The sequence below is a fragment of the Miscanthus floridulus genome, chromosome 9 (assembly GCF_019320115.1).
Source record: "Miscanthus floridulus cultivar M001 chromosome 9, ASM1932011v1, whole genome shotgun sequence".
Lineage (NCBI taxonomy): Eukaryota > Viridiplantae > Streptophyta > Magnoliopsida > Poales > Poaceae > Miscanthus > Miscanthus floridulus.
This window is the reverse complement of record NC_089588.1, coordinates 136,519,832-136,529,921: the sequence shown is the minus strand read 5'-3', so window position 1 is coordinate 136,529,921 and position 10,090 is coordinate 136,519,832. Positions and strand designations below refer to the sequence as shown.

Sequence of the window (10,090 nt, the reverse complement as noted above, 5' to 3'; positions counted from 1 at the left end):
TCATTTCGAAATTCTAAAAAAATTAAATTTCAAAATGTGAGAACCTCAAATAGAATTTGCCTGATCTAATGATTTCAAATGAAAATATTGTCAACCACAAAGTTGTAGATCTCTTTTAGATATACAAATTTTGTATAAAGCTTGTCTTCATCCAAGTTGATTTGAAAAAATGATCAATTTTACTATGCTGCACCTAATTTTAGCGACGGTACTAGATCCAACTGCGCCTCTACAAATAGATTTTTAGAGGTGGCTGGCTAAGAGTCAGCCACCTCTAAAAATGTATTTGTAGAGGTTGTTGAGAATACCAGCCACCCGCTACAAATGTATTTCTAGAGGTGGCTCGTTTCGGAAACCATTTTTGGAGGTGGTGTTAGATTGATCTACCTGAATTGAAAAAATAATGCTTCTCTAGAAACTGTTTTTGTACTAGTGGTCTGCGTGGGAGAGAGGGTGTTGTGGGTGGCGATGAGTTGAGGGTTTGGAAGCGAGGAGCTGGTGTATTTTTGGGCTCTTTGTTTGGCCGAAATAGGCCACCTTTACTAATGAAAATGGGGTACTATACTGTGCGCATTTTTTCACGGCGGTGAAAAATAATTCTTACATTGGTTCTTATCATGAACTGTTGCTGAAATATCTCCGGACGCTGAAAATAATTTTCACCACCAGTTCTATTATAATCTGGTTGTGACATACAAGCAATTTTTACTGAATCATTGGCGAAAATGGAACTCCTTCCATTCCAAATTATAAGACTTTTTGGCTTTTCTGGATACATTGTTTTTCTTATGTATCTAGATATAGTACATATCTAAGTATACAACAAAAGCTATGTATTTTTTGAAACGACAAAATGAACGATCGGACTATTACTTTATACTAGTGTGTTTCAACGAGGCACATTATTCCATTGTATCAAACTCAAATGTCAACAAATGGAGCCAGAATGCATATGAAGAGAATAACATCTTGCTTTATTGAGGTTGAAGTCTGCACTACCCACGCGTTGGTTTGCATGGTGGAGCGTTGCACCTAGGCGTGTGTGGCGTGTACGTAGGAGAACCACCGTCTTTGCTTGGTAGATAACCTGGAAAAATGTTCCCTGTGCACAATAAAAATCCGTCAAGTTAGAATGTACAGCTAGTTTAGTTAATGGAAAGGATCAACCAGAGATACGTACGGAGGAAATTTCCATATTTTAGTTGCGTTGCTTTTCAATAGCTTGTGTATATAAGTTATGCTTATGCGGAGACCATAATGTATTTTATCATAAGAAAAGTATATACTACTTAAAGTTATGCAGAGACCATAATGTGATTCTTTCTTAATAAGAAGAGTACATACTGATTATAGAGCTGAGAACCTACGAAATCTTCTCGAGGTACTAGTACCATATTTACTCTCTTCATGTTGTAATGCAACAAAAAAGTACAGTTCAACTATAAAGTTATAGATCTCTTTGAGCTTAAAAAGTTTGTCTTCATTCAAATCAAAATAACATTAAAAGTGATGATTTTTTTAGTGCTGCACCAATTTTTACAAGCGGACTATATTTCCAACAACCCGTAGAAACAGAGGCATTTTCAGAGGCAATTGAAACACCACCTATCTAATAAAAATCGATTTCTAGAGGTGGATGATCTCTGAAACCATTTTTAGAGATGGTTTTTATAGAGTCGTCTCTACCAAAATGGAAATGATGCCTCTAAAATCATTTATGTAGTAGAGATATTCTAGTACAGTAGTACACATCCTAGAACTCATAATAATGAATTGTATTTCAGGACCGAGGGATCACTACATATATTTCCATGCAACGAAGAAACAAATTAAATCCGAGAAAAAAAAGTGCGAAGATGTGTGGTTCCAATTTTAATTTGCACAAATAGGTGATTTCTAATCCCGCAAACTGGCCCAATTGTGTAATCGTCGAACTGTATGAAAAATTACGATGACATAGATGCATATAAAGTGTATATATGTACTCACCTGATCTATGAGCATCTAAAATCTCTTGTATATTGCGGGCCGGATCAAGCACTCGAGTCGTCCTGTTAAAACCTAAGAGGCGGCGCAAAACAATGGCAAGAGAAAATTAGCAAGTGTTTGTCCAGAGGGGGGTCTGGTAAATTGTTGGAGCACACTAACGGTAAAAGCGACGTATTACCTGACGGTAAAAGCGGCGACGGAGGTGCACTGTCCCTCGGTTCGCCGCTGCAACGAACAGGACATCCATTGAAGAGAAGAAGCAGCAGCAACGGCAAAAGCATGGGCGGAATGCTGTGGCGGCCGCCTCTCATCGGCATCTTGCGCCCCCCCCCCCCCCCCCCCCCCCCCCATGTATGTCCTTGCACACCCGGCACAAATAGCTCCCACGCACGCGTCTTATTGGGTGCTGGGTCAACTGTGGCGTCAGCCTATAGCACGACTCTGCCGGACTAAATTTGTCGTTCGTTGCTTTTCGGTGAACACGGACAGTGACTCGCTGACAGGTCTTGTCTAAATGCTGGCCTGCCTATATAGCCATCGACTCGGCATCAGGACCAACGTCTACTCTCACTCTTTCCCAAAAAGAATAACGTTATAAGATGCATGTTGGTCAAACTTTTTCAAATTTACTAGCTTAATGTAAAATATTAGCAACATTTATATCATTAAATAAATTTATAATTGTTCACAAAAAATTAAATAAATTATAATAAAATATATTTCACTAATTATGCATTTTAAGTATTAATATCTTTTATATATAATTGGTCAAAATAAAATATGCTAGATTTTCTTGAAAAGCGCGAGAATGACATTCTTTGTGGACGGAGGGAGTACAAATTATTTTTGGTATTGCTATATGTCTAGCGTCCGACGCGCTTCTTCACCTCCGGACACGGCACCCGCTCCTCCACTCGCTTCCCTTGCCTTTTCCTCATCCACCTGCCCCATGTCGCTCAGCCCGCTCCATACGAGGATGCTCGCCGCCGCACCCTCCCGAGCCGTGCGCCGCCCTACCCGAGTCGTGCGCCCGTCACCCCTCCCTCCCTTCGCGACCCCATCCCACCGGAGAGGAGGGGGACGGCGGCTTCCGGCGAGCCGCCCCTCTCTCCCTCCCCCCTCCCTCCTCCCCTCGGCGACCCCCATGCCACCGGAGAGGAGGGCGACGGCTGCGGCTTCCGGCGAGCCGCCCCTCTCTCCCTCCCCTCCCTCCTTCCCTCCGTGACCTCCATGTCACCGTAGAGGAGGGCAATGGCGGTGGCTTCCGGCGAGCCGCCCCTCCCTCCCTCCCTCCCTCCCTCCGTGACCTCCATGCCACCGGAGAAGAGGGCGATGGCAACAGCTTCCGACGAGGTAGGTGGGTCCTTCTCTGGATCTGAGCCCACCTCCTCCACCTCCTCCTCTAGATCTGAGCCCTCCACCTCCTCCTCCTCCTCTGTATCTAAGGGATGCAGCGGTGGCTAGCGTTCCAGCGAGTTCTCGGGGTTAGATCTCGCCATGTTGCAATGGTTTTTTTATGTGGTAACAGATGATTTCGAATGTTGCAATGGGATGTTTTTGGGTTGTTGCAACAGATGTTTTTGCAATGTTGCAGTAGTACTGCTTGAGATGTTGTAGTATGTTTTCAGTTGCTTCAATCTCATGTTGCAGTAGTTGTTCTATGTTGTTGCAAGTGTTTTATTTCGAGCGTTGTTTCATATAGTTCACACCAGTGTTGCAATAATATGTTCCAAATGTTTTAGCTCATTCAACCTATTGTTGCAGCAGTTAGTTCGGTGTTGTTGCAATAATATGTTCATGGTGTTTTAGCTGCTTCAGCCTAATGTTCCAGCTGTTGTTCCTTGTTGTTGCAATAATATGTTCATGGTGTTTCAACTGCTTCATCCCAATGTTGCAGCTGTTGCTCCTTGTTGTTGCAATATATATGTTTCATGGTGTTTCCGCTGCTTCAGCGTAATGTAGCAGTAGTTGTTTCCATGTTGTTGCACGTGTTTCATTCTAGCTTTCTATGTTGTTCGGCTAGGGAGGGGTGAGCCGGGACGGATGGGGGCGTGTGGTTCGCCGGGGCAAAGCGGGCGGAGGTGCTGGGGCCGGCAGACGCGGGGTGCTGGGGCCATGGGGGTGCCGGGCATGCAGCATGCTGGTCGCGGGTGTGGGGCGGATGCAACGGGCTGCGGCGCGATCTGGGTGCATGCGGACTCGAGCGACACAGAGGCTAGCGGGCCTCTTCGTAGGCATCGCGGGTCACGGGGTTCGTTGGTGTTAGTGGGGCTCTTCGTTCGACAAAGACGCAACAGCGACAGTTCGTGCGGGGTTCTTCGTTGGTGTTAGTGGGGCTCTTCGTTCGACGAAGACACACACAACACAAAGCACACCCATCACTATGAACGTACGTATGCATGCAAATCGTACCCCTATGAGCACCTTCGAAGGCTAAGCCGGCAAATCCTCGAAATTGACAAAGTCATTATAGGTGCCTCGCTGTCAATGGAAATGTCGTCGATCACACTCAAAGCACAAAAGCTGTTAAATTCTAAAATATTAGCTTCCACGGGGAGTCGAGCCCCATTTTGTTATAAAAAATCAAGTAGTTAAAATATTTTCTTGTGGTTGATACTATGGCTACCAATATAAAGCGTCAGCGTGACTTTGTTAAGTGGCATTTTCTTGACCCACCTTTTCTCTTTTGTGCCTGGCTATAATACAATCTTGACTATTATACTTAATGAGCATGAGAGCTGGCAACCAATAAAAGTTGCGCACCAAGAGAAAGTGCTTGACTACTGTATTTGGCCTCATGACTTATAAAGTAGTCCATTGTGGAAAGTATAATTCGTACTAGTGGAAGGTAAAAAGTTTATGAAGGACCGAAAACGACGACCAGGCGGTCGGCGTTGGTCCATGCTACTGCCCCGGCCTCGTACCATCGCCAGCGGGTCCGCTCCTTGCTCGCGTCGCCGGGGGGGGGGGGGCATGCTGGTATCATGCGTTGCGGAACTGGGGAAGGGGCGCGCGCTGGGGGAGTGCGGAGTGGGAAGTGGACGAGGGGGGTCTAGCGCTGAGGGGCGTCCGGACGCTAGTGCTCAGATCGGACGTCCGGGCCCTAGCAGTTCCGAATTATTTTACCAATCACCATATAGGTGTGATGTTCTAGGCACATGAATCTTTCTCTATTCATTAGCAATAGAAACCACGGGCCAATGCTACTGCAGAAATCATTTTTCCTAACGCTATTTTCGTCGTCAGTTTTGTTAAAACCAGGATTACTAAATTATCAACGGCAGTGAAAATGAGTTTCACCATACGTTTATATCAGAACCAACGGTGTAAGAATTTTCACTGCCGCTGTCGGTCCATGATTTAAACTTGTGGTGAAAACAGAGATCAAGTATATTAATGGCCAACCCTAGCCATCGGCTCTCTCTCTCATTCACCCACATGGTGCGCTTCACAGCTCTCTCTATCTCTCTCTCGGCCACGCCTGACGTTCTCTCTCTCTGCCACCGCTGCCCCTCATCCCTCGCCGGCGCCCGCCGCTCCTCCTCATCCTCCGCCGGTGCTGCTCCGTACGTGCTGCTCCCTACATCCTCCTTCCCTGACGGTGCTGCCCCCTCCTCCAAACTGCTGGCCCCTCCTAAATGGTCAGCCAAGGCAGATCTGGGTGCTGGCGTGGCAAGAAGTGGCAGTTCGTTGTGGCCACTAAAAATATTCTCTACTGATTGTTCCAAAGGAATAATTATTATGTTATCAAAAATTGATATATAGTGGGATGGTAAGTAAGACTGATATGAGGGGAGGTTCTGGATTTATTATTTGAATCCTATGAAGCACACAAATGCGTATTTTGTACAAAAAAAATTTATGACATGGTAGGCGTGGCCTCGTGTTTATCGTTTGTGTTGTTTTCAAGAGTTGATTTCTAGTGGCAAGTTACTAAGGCCAGCCTCAGTGGGAGATTTATATGAATTTCATTTGCATTAAATAGTTTGCCACATACATATTTTTTATAATATGGCAGTGTATTTAAGAAGAGAGAGAAGAAATGAGTTTCATCTAGGCATGATTTCCAACTATCTTTGAGTCATGAAATTAAATGCCTATGAAATTATAGAATGAAACTTTGCATTGAGAATGGGTATTTCATCCAAATTTCATTATGTTGGAAACAACACCATGAAACTCTAAATTGAGACTGGCCTAACATTAACTTTGAATAGAAATCCACTTATCCTTGTGGTACAAACTAGTTCTATTGAAAATGCCTTATTTTCATTGGCCTTTAATTTGGCATTGGCGATCAAAAAGTACCACCAGTAGAAACCAACTTTTACCGCCAGTAGAAATAGCTTGTGTACTAGTTGACAATAACTTTTTTTATAATACATCACTTTATGGTTAACCCGTGGGTTATGTTCATAGGATTGTGCTCAACCCTTGCAATATATAATCTAACGGTGATGCTTCGAAAGATTCAAAGAACATATGTTATGGTATGTTTTCAATACCCGAAACGAAGCACCAACAGAAACAAACTAACAAGCAAGCAGGAATCAAAGAGCTTACTCTATGAATTACTCAGCCTGTTCGCTGGTTGGTTTCTGGGCTGATAAGCCCGGCTGATGCTAGTTTGTTGTGAGAGAAAAACACTGTTGGCTGGCTGATAAGCCCTGGCTAAAACCAACAAACGAACATGCTGATTATGTGTTTGGTTGCCGTTTGGTATGGGTGCCTGGGGCAGGCAGGACCTTCAAAGACCCTTGTACGTCTTGCCCCCTCATATATATTGCTACCATGACTGGTCGGAAATCAGATAAGTTCATACGGATACCTTCCTGAAGGCCTAGCTGGCGATTGAGGCTTTGGCCTGTCCTCCCCTCCTCCGATTGGTTTAGTGAATTTTCGTCTCGTCTTACACCATTGCATTTAATTGGCAGGCAGAGTCGACCCAAAGCTTGAGGGGCCGGCGAACCGAGGTGGTGAACAGTACTGCAACTGGCAGATTATACTCTGGTTTTTGCTGCTGATAAAATGGCTGATGCTAATTTATTACGTGAGAAAAACAGTCAGGGCTGATAAGCCAGGCTGTCTAGTACCGTCGGATATAATGGAACCAGTAATAAAGCATCAACGATGCTGGTTCTAGATATTCCCACCAAAAAAAATGAATTGATAAGACCACATGAACCGGTAGTGCTGGAGCTTTACACCGCCGATATGCATTAAAAACTGATAGATTACTAAACGTGCTATGGACGTCGGTGTCTGCGCACTGGGATTCGTCATCGCGCGGTCTGCACTCGCGTCGTCCGGTCTCCATCGCGCGTGTGTTCGTCTTCGCCTGCGCACCCGTCACCGCGTCATCCGCGTGGCCCATCGCCGCGCCATCCACTACGTCCGCGCAACTCGTCGCTTCGCCGTCTCCAGTTGCCGCGCAGTTCGCCCGCACGGCCTGGTCGTGCGGCTCGGCTGTGTCCGTCCGCGGTTCGCTTCTATTCCGTTGCCGGTCCTATCTGCCCATCCGCCGGGCCCGTCTCTGGCCTCTGCTTCACGCAGGACTGCTGCCCTACTGCAGGCGGGTGTGTGGTGTGTCTACCAAGAATCTGCTCGTCTGCTTCAGCCAATCACTGGACTTCACTACTACATCTGCTCTCCCCTTCGTGAGTAGCAGGTTCCTCTGCTTCTGCCCGTGTTCAGTCTGTCCGTGCCTTGGTACTCTATGATGCAGTGGTGCTCTGTTCTGCTGCTTGCTGCAATAGTCCTCTGTTCCGCGGGTGCTCTATTTTGCTAAGTGCTTTGGTCCTCTACTCTGGTTATCATTCCTACTAGTTGCTGCTCTGTTGAGGCCTAGTATTCTCTAAGTTCCATTGCATCTGTTGCATCAGTGTCCACATCCAAGTCCAAATTTACATATCACGGTTCGTCTAAGCCGTGCGTGTCCACATATTTTGTCAGATTAGCCATTTTTTCTTTTCTTAGGTTAGCTGAGTCCCCCGTCGATTTAGCTAATCAACATAACATTGATGCGACTATGCCCTCTTGGTCTCTTTCGTAGCCATTTTGCTACACTACATCATCAATGGCCGTTAACTTGTAGTCATCACCACTCAATCATACCGTTCGCCATTTTGCAACAGTAATCTCTCGGTGCTTCCTTTGGCTTGATTTGACACATCTCTATTCTTGTCGAGTTCAAAGTCACCAAAGCAAGGTTCATATTTGAAGAAGAGTTGATGTCCTGTGTTGTGAAGACTCGAGGTATTTGCTAAAGTACGTGTTGTGATGGCAGTATCCTCTTGTGTGGAGGAGATCATTTTCTACATGACATTGTTCAAAAGCTGCACGCTTCGACGACATCTTCTATTTTGGATTTTGGATGTAATTAGTCACTTTTATTTTTCAAGTCTAGTGCATAGTGCCCACTCTCCAAATGCAACGCCATTGCATTCATGTTGCATTTGAGAGGGGGGTGTTAAGGTGTAATAGTCAAGGGTACTACTGTAATTCTTAGTCTAGGGTTTTCTTCTTGTGCCTCCCATGTACTCGATAAATAGTTCCTATTGGGCCTGAATACAATTATCCATTTCAATCTCCCTTTATTCGTAACAGTCGGTACCTTAGTGCAGCCCATGGGCCTTCCTACCCGGCTCCCCATTTGGCTGTACATATACACAACATTGTAGTGCAAGCTCACCAACACTGACTGCGGTCACTGACACTTGTATTGTCTAGATTATCTAGTCCAAGTGGAGCATCATGTCACATATATCTTCCACTATAAACCCCCTTTGTGGAGTTTAGTTCATATACACAGACATAACTTGGAGATATCAAATTCTCCACTTGAACTAGATTTACAATTTACAGATCTCCCTTGTTAGGCACCCCTTCTTACAGGTCATGCTCCACCCAACAAAACAAAACATAATGGCGGAGGAAATAATAATGTTGATAGGTAGACATTTTTATATTTGTGTACCTTAATGGATCGGTCTCTCCCTAAAGTTGTTGGGTGTTACCGAACGCAACATCCAAATAGGTTTGACTGAAGTTGGGAGACTTGGAATGAAAATGAAGCATAGTAAGAGAGTTGAATTCCCTGTGACGGTCCCTTGAAAAAACTACTTAGACATATGTTTAGAGGTGACCGTACTATGGGACTACTACTAAAATAGTCGTTTCTAGTGAGTAGTGACGGTAACTTATAAAAAACTTATGACTCTCGTCTCTAGAAATAACCACCCCCAGAAAATCCATTTTTGTAGGTGTAGATAGCTTTGGGTCCCATGGGTGTGCTGCACATACCGTACTGTTGTATTACCATTATATTCTTACTGCCCGTGGAGTAACAAAACCTTAACATTAATATGGCCATGCATTTTTCCCATGACTGTTTATATGGCCATGCATTTTTCCCAGCAATATTCAGAGTTAAAGTGCCTCGCTACACAGTGTTTTAGAGAGGCTAATTATTCCGGTCCTTTGGCTTTAGCTTCTCATATGCCATCTATAATTCTATACTCGTATATGCAGTTATATATATGCAGCTATATTCATATCTACAATGTCATTATGGCCTAGCAGTTCTCTTTTGCATGTGTTGTTTTGTTTTCATTAGTTGCTACGCTTTTGTGCATTTGTTGCTGAGCACAGGTCCATTGTCAATGATGTCTTTAGTTCACATAATTCTCTGGTTGTTATGTTACTGAGTACACCCCATTGCCAATGATGTATTTACTCAGCACATATTCATGGTTGGGTGGCTGCAATAGGTGCCTCTGTTTCAGTTTGCTACAGATCTATCTTCTTTGTTTTTTTCCTTACATGTTTCGGTCCTATTCTTCTGGTCCATCAAATAATACATTTGGGCCTAGGCTACATTGCGCCTGCTGGTCAGTACAATTTCGAGGTTAGTATATAATGTGCCTTTTCTGCTACATCTTCCTTTGTTTTTGCTTAAATTTGATTGGTACATTTTATTGCTATTGCTGTTTGTTATAAATGCAGGATAAAGTATTGGAATTGGAATTGGAATTTCCAAGCATAAAAAAACAATTTACTATACTCCAGGTGAGGCGTTATCTCCTGCCTATCCAATTTCCTT

At 44.4% G+C, this 10,090-nt stretch overlaps 1 long non-coding RNA gene across 1 annotated transcript; it reads right to left on the bottom strand.

Annotated features, from left to right (window-relative positions):
• Positions 1 to 885: 885 nt before the first annotated feature.
• LOC136483040 (uncharacterized) lies at positions 886 to 2,311 on the bottom strand. Its single transcript, XR_010765292.1, has 2 exons — positions 2,168 to 2,311; positions 886 to 2,061 (listed from the first exon to the last, which is right to left on the bottom strand). It is a non-coding gene; the product is annotated as an uncharacterized lncRNA (long non-coding RNA).
• Between the last annotated feature and the right edge of the window lie 7,779 nt (positions 2,312 to 10,090).